Source organism: Sapajus apella, unplaced genomic scaffold (assembly GCF_009761245.1).
Source record: "Sapajus apella isolate SASKATOON/1434 unplaced genomic scaffold, GSC_monkey_1.0 scaffold24, whole genome shotgun sequence".
Classification (NCBI taxonomy): Eukaryota; Metazoa; Chordata; class Mammalia; order Primates; family Cebidae; genus Sapajus; species Sapajus apella.
Window position 1 is genome coordinate 8,695,887 of NW_022436964.1, and position 18,478 is coordinate 8,714,364.

Sequence of the window (18,478 nt, forward strand, 5' to 3'; positions counted from 1 at the left end):
TTTTTTTTTTTTTTTTTTTTTTTTTTTGAGACAGGGTATCATTCTGTTATCCAGGCTAGAGTGCAGTGGTGTAACCAGAGCTTACCACAGCCTCGATTTCCCAGGTTCAAAGCAATCCTCCTACCTTGGCCTCCTGAGTAGCTGGGACTACAGCCACATGCCACCATGCCTGGCTAATTTTTGCATTTTTTTTGTAGAGGCAGGGTCTTGCACTGTTGCCCAGGCCAGTCTTGAACTCCCGGGCTCAAATGATCTACCTTGGCCTCCCAAAGTGCTGGGATGATAGGTGTGAGCCACTGTGCCCAGTCCTGAATATTTTCTCTTAGGTTTCTTCACATCTGAGACACGGAAGAGTATAGTGGCAATGATTTCAGCTCTCCAGACAGACTGCCCCAGCAAGAGACCTGGGAATCATCATTCTCCAACTCAAACTTCAACAAATTCTTAACTTCTCCTAGCTTCAGTGTCTTCACTGGTTTTTTTAAAAATTAATTAACTTTAAACAATTTCAATGGGGAAATGATCATATATACCTTAGAGTTTGTATAAAGAGTGAGCTAACTTGTAAGATGTTTATACTGTATTTGACAAATAATAAGCCCTTAATATCGGCAATGTATTATTATTATTTCCCCTTTCTGACCTTTATTCAAATCTTTAGCTCATATCTAAAGGTAACTTTTTTAGACTTCAAACATGAGAATCCATATTTCAAGCTTACTAACAAATAATTGAATATACTCAACTCCATTCCATACTGAGAATCTATTATACAAAATAGATTGCGAGGCTCTGGGGAGAAAAATACAAACATAAATAATACATACTCACTGCTCTCCAGGAATTCACATAATGGTTATTTGCTGAGGTTTCTAGGGGAAATTATAGGCTTGGTCAATATAGTTAAAACCATTTTTAGAACAATGCGTCTATTGTAGAGCTGAAAGAAACCTTAGGAAGCATCTAGAGTTGCTGGAAATAGCAGCTCTGAGAGCAATTACTAGGTCTTCAGGATGGGGTGGAGTCTGTGGTCCAATAAATTACAAGAAACAAAGACACAAAGAAAGACAAGTGTGGCCAGGCGCCGTGGCTCACACTTGTCATCCCAGCACTTTAGGAGGCTGAGGTGGGCAAATCACCTGAGGTCAGGTGTTTGAGACCACCCTGGCCAACCCAGCGAAACCCCGTCTCTACTAAAAATACGAAAATTAGCCAGGCATGGTGGCTCATGTCTGTAATCCCAGCTACTCCAGAGGATTAGGCAGAAGAATTGCTCTGGGAGGCAGAGGTTGCAGTGAGCTGACATCACGCCACTGCATTCCAGCCTGGGCGACAGAGTGAGACCCGGTCTCAAAAAAAAAAAAAAAAAAGAAAAAAAGAAAAAAAAGACAAGATTCTCTACTGCTGGTTTGGCTCCTTATCTCTTACCCCTTAAGACAGTCATGGCTACTGTAAATATTTAAAGACAGAGGCACGGTATTCAGCATTTCTCAAATTTACATGACAAAGAAAACTTCTAAGAAGAGCATGTTACAAGTCCGTAACAAAGAAGTCAATCTAGCCCCAACTTCCACCCTCCTCTGTAACTCACACAAAATCTGAGGCCTGGGGAATAAGTGGCTTTTCTTTTTTTAATATAAAGATGGGGTTTCACCATGATGGCCAGGCTGGTTTTGAACTCCTGACCTCAGGTGATCCACCCACCTCAGCCTCCCAAAGTGCTAGGATTACAGGTGTGAGCCACCGTGCGCGGCCATAAGTGGCTTTTCTAAGGTCAAGAGCTAGTAAAAAGCTGACTTTAACCAGAACCTACCGCTTCACCCTCACTGGTATGTGTCTTTTCACACGATACTACATTTCCTTCACTCAATTCTACTTTTTTTTGGGAGGAAAGGCCTCCCACAGAACCCCAAAAGAGACAGCTGACATTTTTTTTGTGGTCAGTGTCAGTCACACATTCTCTTTTTCATTTCCTTTTTTTCTTTGAGACAAAGTCTTGCTCTGTCACCCAGGCTGGAGTACAGAGGTGCAATCTTGACTCACTGCATCCTCCACCTCCAGAGTTCAAGCGATTCTCCCATCTCAGCCTCCTGAGTATCTGGGATTACAGGCGAACACCACCATGCCTGGCTAATTCATTTTTATTTTTTTATTTTTAGCAGAGATGGGGTTTCATCATGTTGGCCAGGCTAGTCTCGAACTCCTGACCTCAAGTGATCCACCAGCCGCCGCCTACCAAAGTGTAGTGGCAATGATTTCATTACAGGCATGAGCCACTATGTCCAGCCCCTAGTCTATTTTTTTAAAAAAATTTACGGGAGGCTGATGAGGGAGGATCAGTTAAGCCTTGGGTAAAGGTTGCAGTGAGCCATGATTGTACCACTACACTCCAGCCTGGGCAACAAATGAGACCTGGTCTTAAATAAATAAATAAATAAATAAATTTACATCTCATTTTGACCCAAAATAGTACTACTGAGCATGACCAGTCTGTCTCATAACGCTGACTTCTGACATGCTGCAAAAGCACATCTACCATCAAAAACTGGTCTCTTTCCTAATGGGAGAATACAGCCCAGAGGACATGCCTCAAAATAGTCAGAAATGTCTTTGGAAAACGTTTATGTTAAAGGTAATAATTTCCACTTATACATTTTTTTAAATCCTGTATTTTTATAGCCATCATATGTTTTCTGACAGAAGTAATCAACAAAATTGGTGGGTTGTCTGTTATTGGCTTGAAAAACACTTCTGCATAGCAGTGAGACATACACACATGGGTTTTTATCTATACCCTGGGGTTGGTGGAAGTTAAGCGCCCCAGGCAGGAGCGTTCCAAGGATGGCCATACTCCAGCAGCAGATACAGCATGTGCCTCAGGCTTTTTAACTGCAAACCAGAGGTTTTGTTAATTAGTGTAAGTAGCATGAGAACCACATCCTCCTAGGTGAATGGAGGGACTGTGCTGGTAGCATTAACAGATGTGAGAAATGTGTAGACAACAGATGAGATGGGGTAAGGGAGTCCACCTGAATGGATTGGGGATATTTCAGAAGCAAGTCCTGCGTTACACGAAGAGGACAAACAAGCCTGGCTGGCCCCAAAGCCTGGGATGTTGTCCTAAGCGCACTCCTGGGTCCAGCTGCTGATTTCAGGAAATTCTTGATTACCTGACTCCAACTCGACAGACAGATGAATCCTGCTGCTGGAATGCTGACCTGTGTGTCCTGAGTGAGCTTTCGTGGGAGGTGCGGTCAGAGCCCCCAAATGGGTCAGAGTTTATTTGAAACTTGCTTTTTAACCTTCACCTGCTAGTACAGCTGTCCATAGGAGAAATGCAGCCCTCACCAATCTCTGTTCACCAAAAAGAACCAAACTGGCTTAGCCTAGTTCACAAGAAAACTTTGAAGATGACAGTACTGAGGTGGCTAGTGGACGCAAGAATAAAAAACCACATCACCAGTGTTTAAATAACTCAAAGTATTTACCTGCCCAAGAGCAGGGCACTAACCAGAAGCCTTCTGCAAGTTCTACATTTAAGTGGGTTCTTTAAAAAAAAAAAAAACTTTTTTAATGTTTAAGTGACAAATTATATTTACTTATGGGGTATAATGTGGTTTTGATATATGGATACATTACAGAATGACAAAATGTACACATTTCAAGAGAAACAAGACATCGACACAGTGTATTTATCACTCTTTAGTGTGAGCACTTTTTTTTTTTTTTTTGAGACAGGTATTGCTGTGTCACCCAGGCTTGAGTGCAGCGGCCCAATGATGGTTCGCTACAGCCTCAACTCCTGGGCTCAAGCAATCCTCCCACCTCAGCCTCCTGAGTAGGTGGGACTAAAAACGCACACCACCACACCCAGCTAATTTTTGTATTTTTTTGATGAGATGGGGTTTTACCATGCTGCCCAGGCTGGTCTTGAACTCCCGGACTCAAGTATTCTGCCTGCCTCAGCCTCCCAAACTGCTGAAATTACAGGTGTGAGCTACCATGCCCAGGCTGAGCACTTATTTTTAATCCAGCAGTTAACTTTCTTTTCCACTGGGTATACTGGAGGGGTTTGAGACAGAGGCTATTTTAAAGTTTACCAGCAAGCAATTTCTCAGATTGCCTTATTTATACATAAATACATGTATATATTTCATTTACATTATACAATGGCATATCTATACAGTTACATTTACATTTGACTTAGAGTCAAACTCATACACACACACACACACAGGACTTTGAGTCAATGTTTCTAACGACAAGCATGCAAAATTTCTTAGTATAGATCCTGAGTGCCCTTCATATGTTTATTTAAAAATTATATGTACTAATAAATTACATGTATCATAGAAAAACATGGAAGATATAATCAAACCTATGACTTCAATTACAGTAATGTACTCTTGGTTCTGCTACCTACATCTTGATACTTAGTTTCCTCTATCCACCAATCATAGTTTTTTGGTGAAATTCAGCTGGTGGGTTTCAATCAATTGCAAAGACTAATCAAAAGAGTCTGCAGGTGCCCCATAAAGTTAACAAATAGATTAAAAACTCACTGATACTTTTCACTAAAAGTAGTTAGACAATTTGTTTCCCAGTTTTTTTTTCTTTGAGAGATTTGATAAAGTCACAAATGTACACTATTTTTTGGTAATATATTCACATTACAATGAAAACATCTCCACCCAGCCACTTCCCAAATGCCCCTCAGTAGCAGAAATTTCTTTGAAAAATAATTCACTGTAAGACTCTCACATTTATCTTGGATTTTTCCCTTCTCCTCAAAATATCTGACTAGTGATAGGCACAGTAAAATTGGACAGGGGCAACATATTTGAAACTCTGTCTTTTTGCTAAAGAAAGATGCAGACACCTGTAAACTCAACCACTCTTATGTATCTCGCAACAAGAGAACCAGGAAAGCTCTGATGAGTGCAAAAGATGGTCCTGCTCCCTCCTCGGGACATGGCAAAGGATGACAAAGCTTCTACAGTCTAAAGCAGCGATTCTTGCTCATGCCATGACATGTATTCCAAAATGTAACCATTGAACTTCAGCTTCAGCTCTCTTGGCTGAAGAGAGAGGGCTGAGAGAAATGCAATATCTCAGTACATCAATCGCCCACTCAGAGACAAGTCTAGGTTGAGAGATGCTCTTATTTAAAGCCTTTGTGTTTCTAAAGTTGAACAACTTGATGACACCCTGTAGCTCCTAACTTGAAACATCTCAGAGTATGCTTGACGGCTAGGTAAGCAGGCTCCAGCTAGGCAAGGAATCCCCACCTCCTCCTTCACCTTAGAAACCACACTCACCACACAGGACACAGGACTGAAGGAGGGGCCAGGTGCAATGGCTCACCCCTGTAATCACAGCACTATGGGAGATCCGGAGGGCAGATGACCTAAGGTCAGGAGTTCCAGACCAGCCTGGCCAACATGGCAAAACCCCATCTCTACTAAAAATACAAAAATAAGCTGGGCGTGGTGGTAGTGGGGTGCCTATATGCCCAGCTACTCAGGAGGATCGCTTGAACCCTGGAGGCAGAATTGCTTGAACCCAGGAGGCAGAGGTTGCAGTGAGCCGAGATCGCGCCCCTGCACTCCAACCTGGGTGACAGAGCAAGACTGTCTCAAAAAAACAAACAAAAAGCTGAAGGAGGGACCACCGGCACTCTTGACCTTACATGCTTATATAATTATAAACAGAAGTTCTTACACTTCTTTTCAACACTCCCAAAGAACTGTCATTTGCTTCCTGCTCCAGATACGAACATGATCTCAATCTTGTTTTCTATTCTACACAATTGATCTCAGCCTTATTTTCTGACAACTGACAAATACAGTAAACTCCAGGCAGCAGGGGCTGGAGTTTACTCAACACAGTGCAGTGGCTTTAACTGGATTCAGGGCCACTCAACAGGCGAGCAACTGTCAATCTGGTTTGTATACTGGAACCATCAGGGAGCTTTCAAAAAGTACCAATAACTGAGTCCCCCTACCAGAGATTTGATGGAATTGATATAGAGATTGACCCAGGTGTCAGATTTTTTCAAAAAGCTCCGTGGGTGTTCCTAATGTATAGCCAACGCTGAGAACCATGACATGGGACATGAACCTGCATGGGGTGGAAGGGGCTTGAAAAGGTCCTACCCCTCCAGGACCCTCACCCCTAGTGGCTTTGATGCCCATCAGAAGATCAGCTGAGCATTTACTCTCTTTAGTTACCAAGCAGGTAAGGTCAAAGGTAGGAAGCAATTTGTAGAAAAAGTGGTGCAAGGCTATTTCAGGTGTATAGGACCAAGCTTCAAGGCAATCAACATCATTCATAATACTTTCCAGGGAGCCAAACGCAAAGCTCTTAGCACTAGAAAATGCTTACTAAATGCTGGTTGGAGAAATATCTGACTGCACACACAAACACACCCCAAACTCAGCCAATGGTTTTGCCACTTCCTTCAGAAAAAAAAGTCCTTACAATTCTAGTCCCAAAATCCCACAATTTGGGAAGCCAAGGTGGGCAGATTGCTTCAGCTCAGGAGTTTTGAGACCAGCCTGGACAACACAGATGGCGAGACCCGTCTCTAGAAAAAAAAAAAAATAGAAAAATTAGCCAGGCATAGTGTGCACTCTTGGTGCTACTGGAAGACTGAGGTGGGCGGATCACTTGAGCCCCAGTGGGTGGAGGTTGCAGTAAGCTAAGATTGTGCCACTGCACTCCAGCCTGGGCAGTAGAGATCCTGAAAAAAAAAAATCTTAGTATCATTAGAGCATGTTTAAATTTCTCACATCTCAATCTGAAACATAGCAAAACAAAACATAACATTACAGACCCCCCATTACTCCCTGCCCTGCACGAATATCACACTTCTCAATACTCTTAACAGGCTGCTCTTCCTCTACCAAGTACAATAATGAAACTCTGTGGGTCCAGCCCTTCCTGTTCTCATTCTACGCCTTCTTGGATGACTGCTTTTTATGCAGGAATTACTTACACGCAACGCTCCTAAACATGTATTTCTACCCCTGCACTCTTTCATGAGTAGCAACTGTCTACTCCTCCTCTTTACTTGGATGTCTCACAAGCAAAACACATCCAAAACGGTATTATCTTCCCTCCCACACCTCGTGCCAAACCACTCCTCCTCCGGTGTTCTCAATCACCATAATGGTTCCACCATCCCAGCCTACTCAGTTGTTTATGCCAGAAACTTCCAAGTCATCCTTATCACCTCCCTCTCCATCAACCATATCCAAATAATTACCACCTTCTTACTGATTTTAACTACAAATCCAATCTCACTCAATCTCAATCCCTCTCTGTCATTAAGCTTCACCCAGCGCTGCTACACCATCCCTGGGTGCCTGCAAAAGCACTGCTTGTTCACATCCACCCTCTTCCTCCTCAGTGTGGCCACATGACTGTGCAGGCTGTTACTGCACAGGTCTGGCTGAGGGGGCTGCAGCCTTTCGACCTGGTCCAGCTGCAACACCATGGTTCATTTTTTTGTAATTGGTCCACACAGAATAGAAGCCTTTTTTGGGCTTGCACAAAGACACCATACGTGCCAGCAGGACATACCTCTCTAAACTGTTCTCTACACAGCAACAGCGATCATTTCACAAACTCAAATCAGGCAGGTGCGGTGGCTCATGCTGTAATCCCAGGACTTTGGGAGGCTGAGGCAAGAAGATCACTTGAAGTCAGGAGTTCAAGGCCAGCCTGGCCAATATGGTGAAACCCCATTTCTACTAAAAATACAAAAATTAGCTGGGTGTGGTGATGTGTGTCTTTAATTCCAGTTACTCGGGAGGCTGAGGCAGGAGAATCACCTGAACCCGGGAAGTGGAGGTTGCAGTGAGCCGAGATCAAGCCATTGCTCTTCCAGTCTAGGTAACAGTGCAAGACTCCATCTCAAAACAAAAACAAAAACAAAAACACCCTCAAATCAGAGTCAGGCACAGCGGTGCCTTCCTGTAGTCAGAGCTATGAGGGAGGCTGAGGAAGGAGGATTACTTGAGCCCAGGAGTTTGATGGCAGTGTGCTATAATTGCTCTTGTGAATAGCCACTGCACTCCAGCCCAAGCAACATAACAAGACTGTCTTAAAAACAGAAAAATCTCACTGGAAACTGGAGAAAAAGGCATGTGGGTTATGAACTGGAGGACCGTGGGCAACACTACTGCATGCCCTAACAGAAAATTGAGAGAATATTTCACTGTATCAGGAATCTGCCTCAGGACATTTCTGGGAAGAATGTGGGAAGTGCTACCTGGCTGAGTCTCTGCCTTTGAGAAAATGTGGGAGTAGAGCAATGAACTAAAGAAGTATATTCAATTTTTAAGTAGAATTTAGACAAAACAGAAAGGAGTCAGGACTTGTTGGGTTTAAAATAAAACTACTTCTAGTTGAATACGGTAGCCCTTGCCTGTAGTCTCAACTACTTGAGAGGCTCAAGGGGGAGGATCACTTGAGCCCAGGAGTTCAACTGAAGTGTGCTAAGATCACACCTGTGAATAGCCACTGCACTCCAACCTGGACAAGAAAGCGAGACACCGTCTTCTACAAACCAACTAACCTCAAATCAAAAACCCTTTAGAGGGCAGGGGTGGTGGCTCACACCTGCAATCCCAGCACTCTGGGAGGCCAAGGTAGGCAGATTACTTGACCCCAGGAGTTTGAGACCAGCCTGGGTAACATGGCAAAGCCCGATCTCCACTAAAAATACAAAAATTAGCTGGGCATGGTGGCGTGTGCCTGTAGTCCCAGCTATTCGAGAGACTGAGGTGGGAGGATCACCTGAGCCTAGGAGGTGGAGGCTGCAGTGAGCCAAGATCCTGCCACTGCATTCCAACCTGGGCAACAGAATGGGACCCTGTCTGAAAAACACAAACAAATAAATAAACAAAAAGTGGGTTTCCACTATGTTTAAATTCCAAAATCCTAAAAATGACCCAAGAGGCCTCATCCCCAGACATATTTTCCTCTTGATCTCAACTCTTTCAGCCTGTAAGTTTATCCGCTAATGCACTTCACTAACTCCTACTAACCTTTTAGCCTTTATTTATTTATTTATTGAGACAAAGTCTTGCTCTGTCACCCAGGCTGTAGAACAGTGGCATGATCTCGGCTCACTGCAACCTCTGCTTCCCGGGTTCAAGCAATTCTCTTGCCTCAGCCTCCCGAGTAGCTGGGATTACAGGTATGTGCCACCTTGCCCGGCTAATTTTTTTGTATTTTTAGTAGAGACAGGGTTTCACTATATTGGGCAGGCTGATCTCCAACTCCTGACCTTGTGATATGGCCATTTCTGCCTCCCAAAGTGCTGGGATTACAGGCGTGAGCCACCACACCCAGCCTATTTTTAAAAAATGTTTTTACACACATACAGAAAAAGAGATGGGGTCTTGCTACGTTGACCGGGGGTTGGGGGGGTCTCACTACGTTGACCCGGCTGGTCTCAAACTCCTGGCCTCTAGGAATCCTCCCATCTCAGCCTCCCAAAGTGCTAGGATTACAGGTGTGAGCCTCAGCACCTGCCTCCAGGTCTTATTTTAAATACTGTTTTTTAAGCAGAACTTCCCTTAACAGTCTCTCTCCCCTAAACCAGGTTAGGTCTCAAGGTGACATGCCCCCTAATACCCTGTGCTTTCCTAAGTACCACTCAGGATTGTGATAGTCTGAGCCTGTGTGACTAGGTGTTCGTCTCCATCTAACCACCAGATTAGACGGCTCATCAAGGCAGGGACCCTCCATCTTGTTCACAGCTGTGGCCCTGGAGTGAAAGATGCCAGACATCTAACAGATGCTCAGTAAATAGCAGTTCAATGAATGCCTGAATAAACAGGTTGCTCCAGTACCCACGACCCTAATGAACAAAAATTGGGCTACTAATTTAGCAAAAGAAAAATCAGTTATGGGAGGATTTCTTAGTAACTTTATTACATTGATGACAAAATACATGCAGACTCCTCATTGGAAACAGAAGTACAATCAAGGAAGCAGAAACTCCAGGCCTAGTGGCAGAAGTAACATTTCATGTTTTAGACTTGCATTTATGGTCACAACCCTACTCTTAGCTATGAATAAAGAGTTTTTCCAGGGCCAGCTCATGGGTGGGAAACCAGTGTAGTCACAGTGGGCCCTGTGCTTGGCTTAATGGTCTGTGCTCGCCACGTTCACATTCTTAATTTTTTTAACAAGGGGCCCCACAAATTATGTAGCCAGTCTTGAGTTTTACAAATTAGTTTGATTTCTGGAAGGGACCAGTGGATAGCTAATCCCCAGCTAAGGAGGCATCCTCATAATCAAGGCTGTTTTCAACCTCCCTGAGCATATATAAGTCCTAATAAGGAGGTTTACATTTCCAGAACATGTTTTCCTCTGATATCAGTTACATAATATATCATGTAGCGCTCCCTTTGAGAAAGTCGAGATTTTTCAGACTACAGAAATACACAGCAGTCTTCATTTTATTGCTGTTAGCTAAAAAGAGGTTAATTTTTCTTAAAACTAAGTTCTACTCAAAACTACTGTAGAATTTCTTTTTCATTTCTAACATGTTACACTTTATGAAATTTAACAAATGGACTGAATACTTGAAATTTCTTTGGAGACAGAAACTGGCAGGGCATGCTTCTCAAAATAGGAAAAAAAAAAAAAAAAGAAATGAAACTGGCAGGACACACTGGCCATTCACAAAGAACACTGGTTTAGCTATCTTTATAGATGTTTCGAAATGTCAGATGTTTAAATTTACAAATAGCTTCTCTAATCATGAAGTTAACTGCTTAGCTTGCAGTATAGCTCATAAATGTTTAGACCATCTTAAATATAGGCTCATTTTGTTCCTCAACCAAAGATGACTTTGTTCCCCAGCGAACATTTGCCTAAGTCTGGAGGTCTGGAGACATTTGGGTCGTTTAACAGCAGGGAGGGTGCGCTGGCATTTAGTAGGTAGAGGCCAGAGAGGCTGCTAAACATCCTGCAATGCACAGGGCAGCCCACTCAACAAAAATTATCCGGCCAAAAATGTCAAAAGTGCCAAAATTGAGAAAAGCTGGTTGAAACATACATGGCAATTGCCTCAGATAGAAAGCATGACAGTATTAAGCCACAAGTCCAGTGACCAAGCCAAGAAAACAGACAGTCTCCACAAGTTACACATCTGGTTGTATGAAGAGTCATTTGGGAACTCCCTTTTTGAGACGGGGAGTTAGACATTTGACATACTGACCTGAAACCACGAATATATTTCTCATTAGAATAAATAATAAAAATAATGAAAAGAGTCCTCCTTGATTGGCTCCATTAAAAAAAAATATAGCTGAAATACCACACGCTTCATAGAAAACAGAATTTGACAGAAGAGATCATTTCCGATAGTAATTTCTCTTGTACCACTTCATGAAAAATGTACAATAGCTACATGACAATTCAGAATTTTCTGTTCCTTAGAGAATATAATCACCATGCACATTAGCAGTTTTTAAGGTAGAGATTTGCAAACAGATGATGCATGAAACAAACTTGATTTATTCTTTGGGTTTTTTCTTTTTTTTTTTTGAGATGGAATTTCACTCTGTAGTCCAGGCTGGAGTGCAGCGGCATGATTCCCGCCCATCCCAACCTCCGCCTCCTGGGTTCAAGCGATTCTCCTGCCTCAACCTCCTGAGTAGCTGGGGTTACAGGTACCCACGACCACACCTGGTTAATTTTTGTATATTTTTTTTTCTTTTTTTTTTTTTTTGGTAGAGATGGGGTTTTGCCATGTTGATCAGGCTGGTCTCAAACTCGGGACCTCAAGTGATCCCCCTACCTCAGCCTCCCAAATGTTGGGATTACAGGTGTAAGCCACCATGCCCAGCCTCTTTGTGTGTGTGTGCGTGTTTTTGAGATGGAGTCTCATTCTGTCACCCAGGCTAGAGTGCAGTGGTGCAATCTCGGCTCACTACAACCTCCACCTCCTGGTTCAAGCAATTCTCTGCCTCAGCCTCGAGAGTAGCTGGGATTACAGGCACCCGCCACCACACCCGGCTAATTTTTGTATTTGCAGTAGAGACAGGGTTTCACCATCTTGGCTAGACTGGTCTTGAACTCCTGACCTCGTGATTCACCCTCCTCGACCTCCAAAAGTACTAGGATTTCAGGCATGAGCCACCACACCTGGCCCTCTCTGTGTTTTAAAAGGGAAAAAATCTGAGCCAATATTTAAAATCAGGCTTTATTTTTATTTTATTTTATTTTTTTTTAAGTAAAAGATCTCAGCTACTCTTAAAAAAAAAAAAAAAAAAAGGAAGAAGAATTGTCTACACTGCATGGCTGCTTGGGAATTCCTGCATCGATACTGGGTGGGAATGGTCAATATCCACCCAGACTTAGCAGGTTTCTTCTGCAGTCACCTGGGCCCAACCAAGCACTCTTGCGCATTACCTGTTTAGTCATTGTGGATAAAGTTGATTTTGTGATCCCAGTTTTAGAGAAAAACATTTTTCTTACTGTGAAGCAATTCAACTACAAATGGAAAAGTCCTAACTCCTTAAAAAGTGAGTGGAAGCACTGCTATCATTAATCCAGAATGAACTATAATTAATTAAGGATAGAATCTAGTACAAACTTGGGGTCAAGGCTAAGGACGCCCTTTACAGGGCCAAGTTGAAGGATGTGCAGAGGAGGTGACAGTGACCCTCAAACCCTCATCAGAAAATGGAAACAGCATCAACCTCTCGACCAATAAAACACTTTTCAAAAGTAAATTCAGAGTTTGGTATAACGTATTTTAAAATAAACGAGTTTGCCATTTCTAAGAAATCAGTTTCCCAAAACTACCATTTTAAAGGCCTGAGAAAATGCCTTTAAGAAAAACAAGATATCTACACAGTCTGAGTTTTCCTCCCAGCCAGCACTGAAATCTGCTACTAAAGCCTCCAGCAGGGGGGCCTGCCTGGAATTGCCTAAGCTCCTAGCAGGTAATTTACACTGATCTTTAAAAGCTATTAACCCCTCCTCCTCCCCTCCATAAAACAAACCGGCCTTTGAGAACAGCTCTGGAAAGGGGGCCCACAGCCAGACTAAGAGACAAGTTCCAGACCACGTCTCTCACCTCCCACTCATCAAATTCAGCCCACAAAAAGCTGTGTCCGCATTCTCATTTCAAGGCACCATGGCTTTCTTTGAACACCGTATATCCTCCCAATTGGCCTCTTGCCCCATCATGTGTAAAAAGACTACTGTCTTTTCTGCAGAAAGAAACAACAAGGTAAAGGGTGTACAGGGCAACGTTTATATGCATCTACAGAATGCCAGGTGCCTACAGAACCTACCTCGGCCTGGGCAACCCGTGCCCAAGCCGGGATCTGCAGGCGCCCTCATCCACGCTGGGAGAGTGGAAGAGGGGAGGGAGGCGTGACAGGCGAGGGTGCCTGCGCTGCGCAGAAAGCGCTACCAGGAGAAAAGGAGCGGTAAGCAAGGGCTTCTTCCATTTCAAAACCTAATAACCAAAACTTGGAGGAATCTGCCTGAGATATTTAAGAAAAAGATGAGGGGGAAAGGGGGGAAGAGAAAAGAAACCTAGGAGGGAAATGCGTTTAGACGAATCACTTTTTTCGTAACAGACCCTGCGCCCTGCGCGCGAGTTTCCTAGACTGCCGCGAGAAGGAAAGCGGGGGAGCAGGAAGGGAGAGAGGCTTCGGAGCACCTCAACTAATGTCTCTTTCTATTAGGAGTAGTTTGCTCCAGGGCGCGTCATTTGCTATCCTAGCGTTGGACTCTTTATAAGTAACGTAGGGGTGATAATGCATCTTAGCCGGACTGGGGTTAGGATTCAGTGAAGTGATCCCCTGGCACCCAAGGGATGGCAGCGAGTCTGTTCGTTCCCTACTTGTCCACGCCCGCAGCCAACCCCTTCGACGTCCAAGCTACAAGGACCAGGGGCAAAAGGCCAGAAAGTGACTTTCAGGGGACATGGGGCACCGGCGTGCCAGCCCCACTGAGCGGACGGAAAATGAGAGTGGAAGTAGGACGCGCCGCTCCATCCCGTCACCGGGCGCACCCGCTCTGCTTCCACCCCCGCGGGGGAGCCCAGCCTGCCCCGGGTCACGGGGCCCTGGCTGAGAGCCGGCTCCCTCCCACCCATCCTTCCCAGCCCTCCCCACCGCGGGGCGGCCGGGCAGGGGAGCGCGAGGGGGAGTCGGTTACCTGGAGTGGGCGTCTGGCCCGGAGGCGCAGGAAGATGCTCCGCCGCTCCTCGTCCGGCAGGCTCCAGCCCAGCGCGGCGCTTTAGGCGCTGGGAAGCTGCGCCTGCAGCCCAGGCACCCGCGGGGCCCGCCCCCAGAGGCCCCGCCTTTCTAGGCCCCGCCCAGCAGTCCCTAGCCCACCTGCGCTGGTGCAGGGCTGGAGACTCGCCGGGACTCGCGGCTCCCACCTCGAGGCGAGGGCGCCCTCTGGGCACTGCTGTGGGCTGGAAGGAGCTCTGCGGTCCCGGTGCTTCCTCGCTCCTCCTCCTCACTGTGCTCTGATTCTTTGCCCTATGAATGTGAGCAGGGTCTTGTTAAACATTTTATGCCCCCCTTCCTGGAAAGCAGGAAACTCGAGAAATGCTGCCTTTTCTGATTTTAAACATGAAAATATGTTCTAAACAACAATATAATTACATTCCAAGGTCTTGATATGCAAAGTTTAGACATGACCATGTAGGTGGGTTTTTTTTTTTCCCCTAAGGAGCCTTGCTTCCTAAATTTAGCATTTAAGAACTCATTACAAAAGAAAAAAACAAAAAGCAAACAAAACACAAAAAACAAGAACTCATTACATTAATGTGCATTTCCACATAAAAATTAATATCAAATTAGACTGGAACAATCCACAGTGCTGTGGAAAGTAGGAAAAAAGCTTTTCCACCTTTATAGCACAGAGCTTGTGTTTGACAGAGTTCTCTTTGTAAAAAGAGGAATATTGTGTCTGTGTCTTCTTCCACTGGATTTTTAGCTCCGAGAAAGCAGAAGGTCTTGTTTCTATGTTGTTTTAAAAAATTCTAACTCGGAGGCCATTAGACTGCGATACTTTTGATACTTGCCTGATGTGAAAACAAAAATTAACGTAAGATGAGGGTGTAGGGGAAGAAAGACTTGCCCGCTACTCTCTGAGGATTGGATAACTAAGTCTATGAAATAAATTGGCAGCAGGTGGATTAACAAGAGAAAAAGTACGCAGATTTCGTGCGGGGGGTATTGCAGGAAAGAAAAATTAACATTCCCTCTGCCTCCCCCAGCAAAAACTGAGATTTTAGGAGCTTGTGTTCCCTCTTCACTGGGGAGGAACAATTTAGGGGAGAGGAAATGATTTCGGGAAAACTCCTGAACGCGGTCAATGGCTTAGCTCTGTTTAATGTCTCATGAAATTTTCATGAGCAAGTCAAGCATAATTGTTAAGAGTGAGTGAATTAGGTAATGTAAATGGAATAAAAGTTTATAAATGAACTTTTAAAAAATAGTTATGTTTTATAAAATTTACTTAAAATAGTTTTAAAAATCTTTTTTGGTAACTTGAAATCTCAAACATAATAAATTAAGTAATAGATATTCATTAAATGTCTGAGTCCTTTATAAGTGAAAATACTGACATATTAATTGCTAAACATAAGTTTAAAGTATAGCTGGGGCCGGGCACAGTGGCTCATGCCTGTAATTCCAGCACTTTGGGAGGCCTAAGTGGGCGGATCACCTGAGGTCAGGAGTTCAAGACCAGCCTGGCCAACATAACGAAACGCCATCTCTATTAAAAACGCAAAAATTCGCCAGCCACGGTGGCGTGTGCCTGTAATCCCAGCTACTTGGGAGGCTGAGGCATGAAAATCACTTGAACCTGGGAGGTGGACGTTGCAGTGAGCTGAGATCATGCCACTGCATTCTGGCCTGGGTGACAAAGCGAGGCTTTTTTAAATTAATTAATTAAATAATTAAGAATAAAGTATAGCTGGCCGGCTGCAGTGGCTGACACCTGTAATTCCAACACTTTTAGGAAGCTGAGGTGTGAGGATCACTTGAGCCTGGGAGTTTGAGATTAGCCTGGGCAGCTGGGCCAGACTTCACCTCTACAAAATAAAAATAGATAAATCAGCCAGGGGTGGTGGCTAAGCAATAGATTTATGAATTAACTTTTAGAATACATCTTGTTTGTCAGTTGGATACTGCCTGTATACCGTAAGTGTAATCCATTTTGTGTGTGTGTCTGACAGGGTCTCACTCGGTTACTCAGGCTGGAGCACAGTGGCAGTGGCATAATCACAACTCACTGCAGCCTCAACTTCCCCCTGCTTAGGTGATTCTCCCATCTCAGCATCCCAAGTAGCTGGGACTACAGGTGTGTGCAACCATGCCCGGCTGATATTTTTGTATGTTGTGTAGACATGGGTTTCACCATGTTGCCCAGGCTGGTTTTGAACTCCCAGGCTAAGCGATCCACCCACCTCAGTCCCCCAAAGTGCTGGGATTACTGGTGTGAGCCACCTTGCCCAGCCACTTATTTTTAATTCCTGCAATAACATATACCCATAAATCTATACAAGTAGTTTAGAAGGTATTTCTGGAAGGCTTAGAGGTGTGTCAGTCAGGGCCCAGTCAGAAAACAGAAATTACAGCAATTCTTTTTACAGAGAATTTAAGGGATTACTGAAACAGGTCATGAAGACTGGCAAGGCAAAACCACTGCAGTAACAGAGAGTAACTGCAGGAAGCAGCTGCCACGCACAGAGCCAGGAGAGGGGAAGTGGTGGGGTTATCAGAACCTAAGAGCCCAGAGAGGGCTGCTGGTTGGCTGGAGTCAGACCTCAAAAGGATCAGGTAGTACCCTACTGGTGCTCTTATCTCTGAAGGTAAACATTGAGGCCGAATGAGAGAGGATGGATTTAAAACAAAATAAAACAAAAAACACTAAGAAACGGGAACCAGCTGCTGCAACAGCCAGAAAGAAGAGCCACTGCTTGGTAGCATGGACAGGAACAGTAAGCAGCTATGAAGTCGCAAGTCCCTATTCTCAAACGCCCCTTATAGGTAAAACCTTACAGGAAATGTGATTTGCTAAGCCCCAGCCCTGGCTCGCAGAGCAGAGGATGGAAGCATGAGCTTGAACTCCAAGACATACTGTAATAACCAGCACAAAGAGCAAACTCATGATCACAAGCATCCAACTCTCCTAATATTATAGAGGTGGGAAAGTGTCTGATGAACACAGCTGTCATAGTAATGATTAATACAATAGCAATACATTGTTAAAATGTCATAAAACTGTAGTTACAAGTACAATCAAATAACAGAACAGAGGCTGGGCGTGGTGGCTCATGCCTGTAATCCCAACACTTTGGGAGGCTGAGGCAGGCGGATCACTTGAGGTCAGGAGTTTGAGACCAGCCTGGCCAATATGGTGAAACTCCGTCTCTACTAAAAATACAAAAATTAACCAGGCACGGTGGCGAACACCTGTAATCCTAGCTACTGGAGAGGCTGACGCACCAGAATCGCTTGAATCTGGGAGGCAGAAGTTGCATTGAACTAAGACCGTGCCACTGCACTCCAGCCTGGGCAACAGAGCGAGGCTCCATCTTGAAAATAAATAAATAAATAAATAAATAAATAAGAATTTTTTTTAAAAAATAAGAAGATGGTGTCAATTGACCTATACTTTGTGTTATTGGCGAACAGTGACGATCCCCTTCCCCACTTTATTTTCTGAGAAACCACTAACTACACAGAATCACCTTTCCCCAAATGACTTAGGTAAGCATCATGGATAACATCCTTTCACCCCTGTGAGAAGGCCATAGACATGCCCTCCACATTTCCATTCTTATCTCATAACTGGTTGGCTGAACCACCTGCCCCGACTGATCAGCCTGGGTAAATCCCTTATTTGATCAGATTTCACTCAGGCTTTTCTCCTTCTCCCAGGTCTTTGCCCTTTAATCTATTCTCAGCCTAAACCAGCACTGGAATTTGGAATAAGCCCCTTAACATCCTGTATTAGTCTGCTTTCACATTGTTATAAAGACATACATGAAACTGGGTAACTTAGAAAGAAAAGAGGTTTAATTGACTCACAGTTTTGCATGACTTGGGGGGGCCTCAGGAAACTTGCAATCATGGCAGAAGGGGAAGAGGTACATCATACATGGTGGCAGGTAAGAGAGAACAAGCAAGAGCAGGGAAAACAGCTTTATAAAACCATCAGATCTCTTGAGAACGCACTCACTATCATGAAAACAATATGGAGGAAACCGCCCCCGTGATCCAATCACCTCCACCGAGCCTCTCCCTTGCCACATGGGGATTATGGGGATTGCAATTCAAGATGAGATTTGGGTGGGGTTTGAGTGGGAACACAGCCAAACCATATTACATCCCCTCCCAAGAAGCCCCTTCCCAGCTGACCACAAAGAAACTGTCCTGATCAATTGCTTCATCATGCCACCTGCTCATCCCAC

At 44.2% G+C, this 18,478-nt stretch overlaps 1 protein-coding gene across 1 annotated transcript in view; it reads right to left on the minus strand.

Annotated features, from left to right (window-relative positions):
* GCNT1 (glucosaminyl (N-acetyl) transferase 1) overlaps window positions 1-14,336 on the minus strand; it is a 39,389-nt gene extending 25,053 nt beyond the window's left edge. The window contains exon 1 of the mRNA XM_032290680.1: window positions 14,200-14,336. The gene's annotated coding sequence lies outside the window, so the exon portion shown is untranslated. The remainder of the gene's footprint in view (window positions 1-14,199) is intronic.
* Between the last annotated feature and the right edge of the window lie 4,142 nt (window positions 14,337-18,478).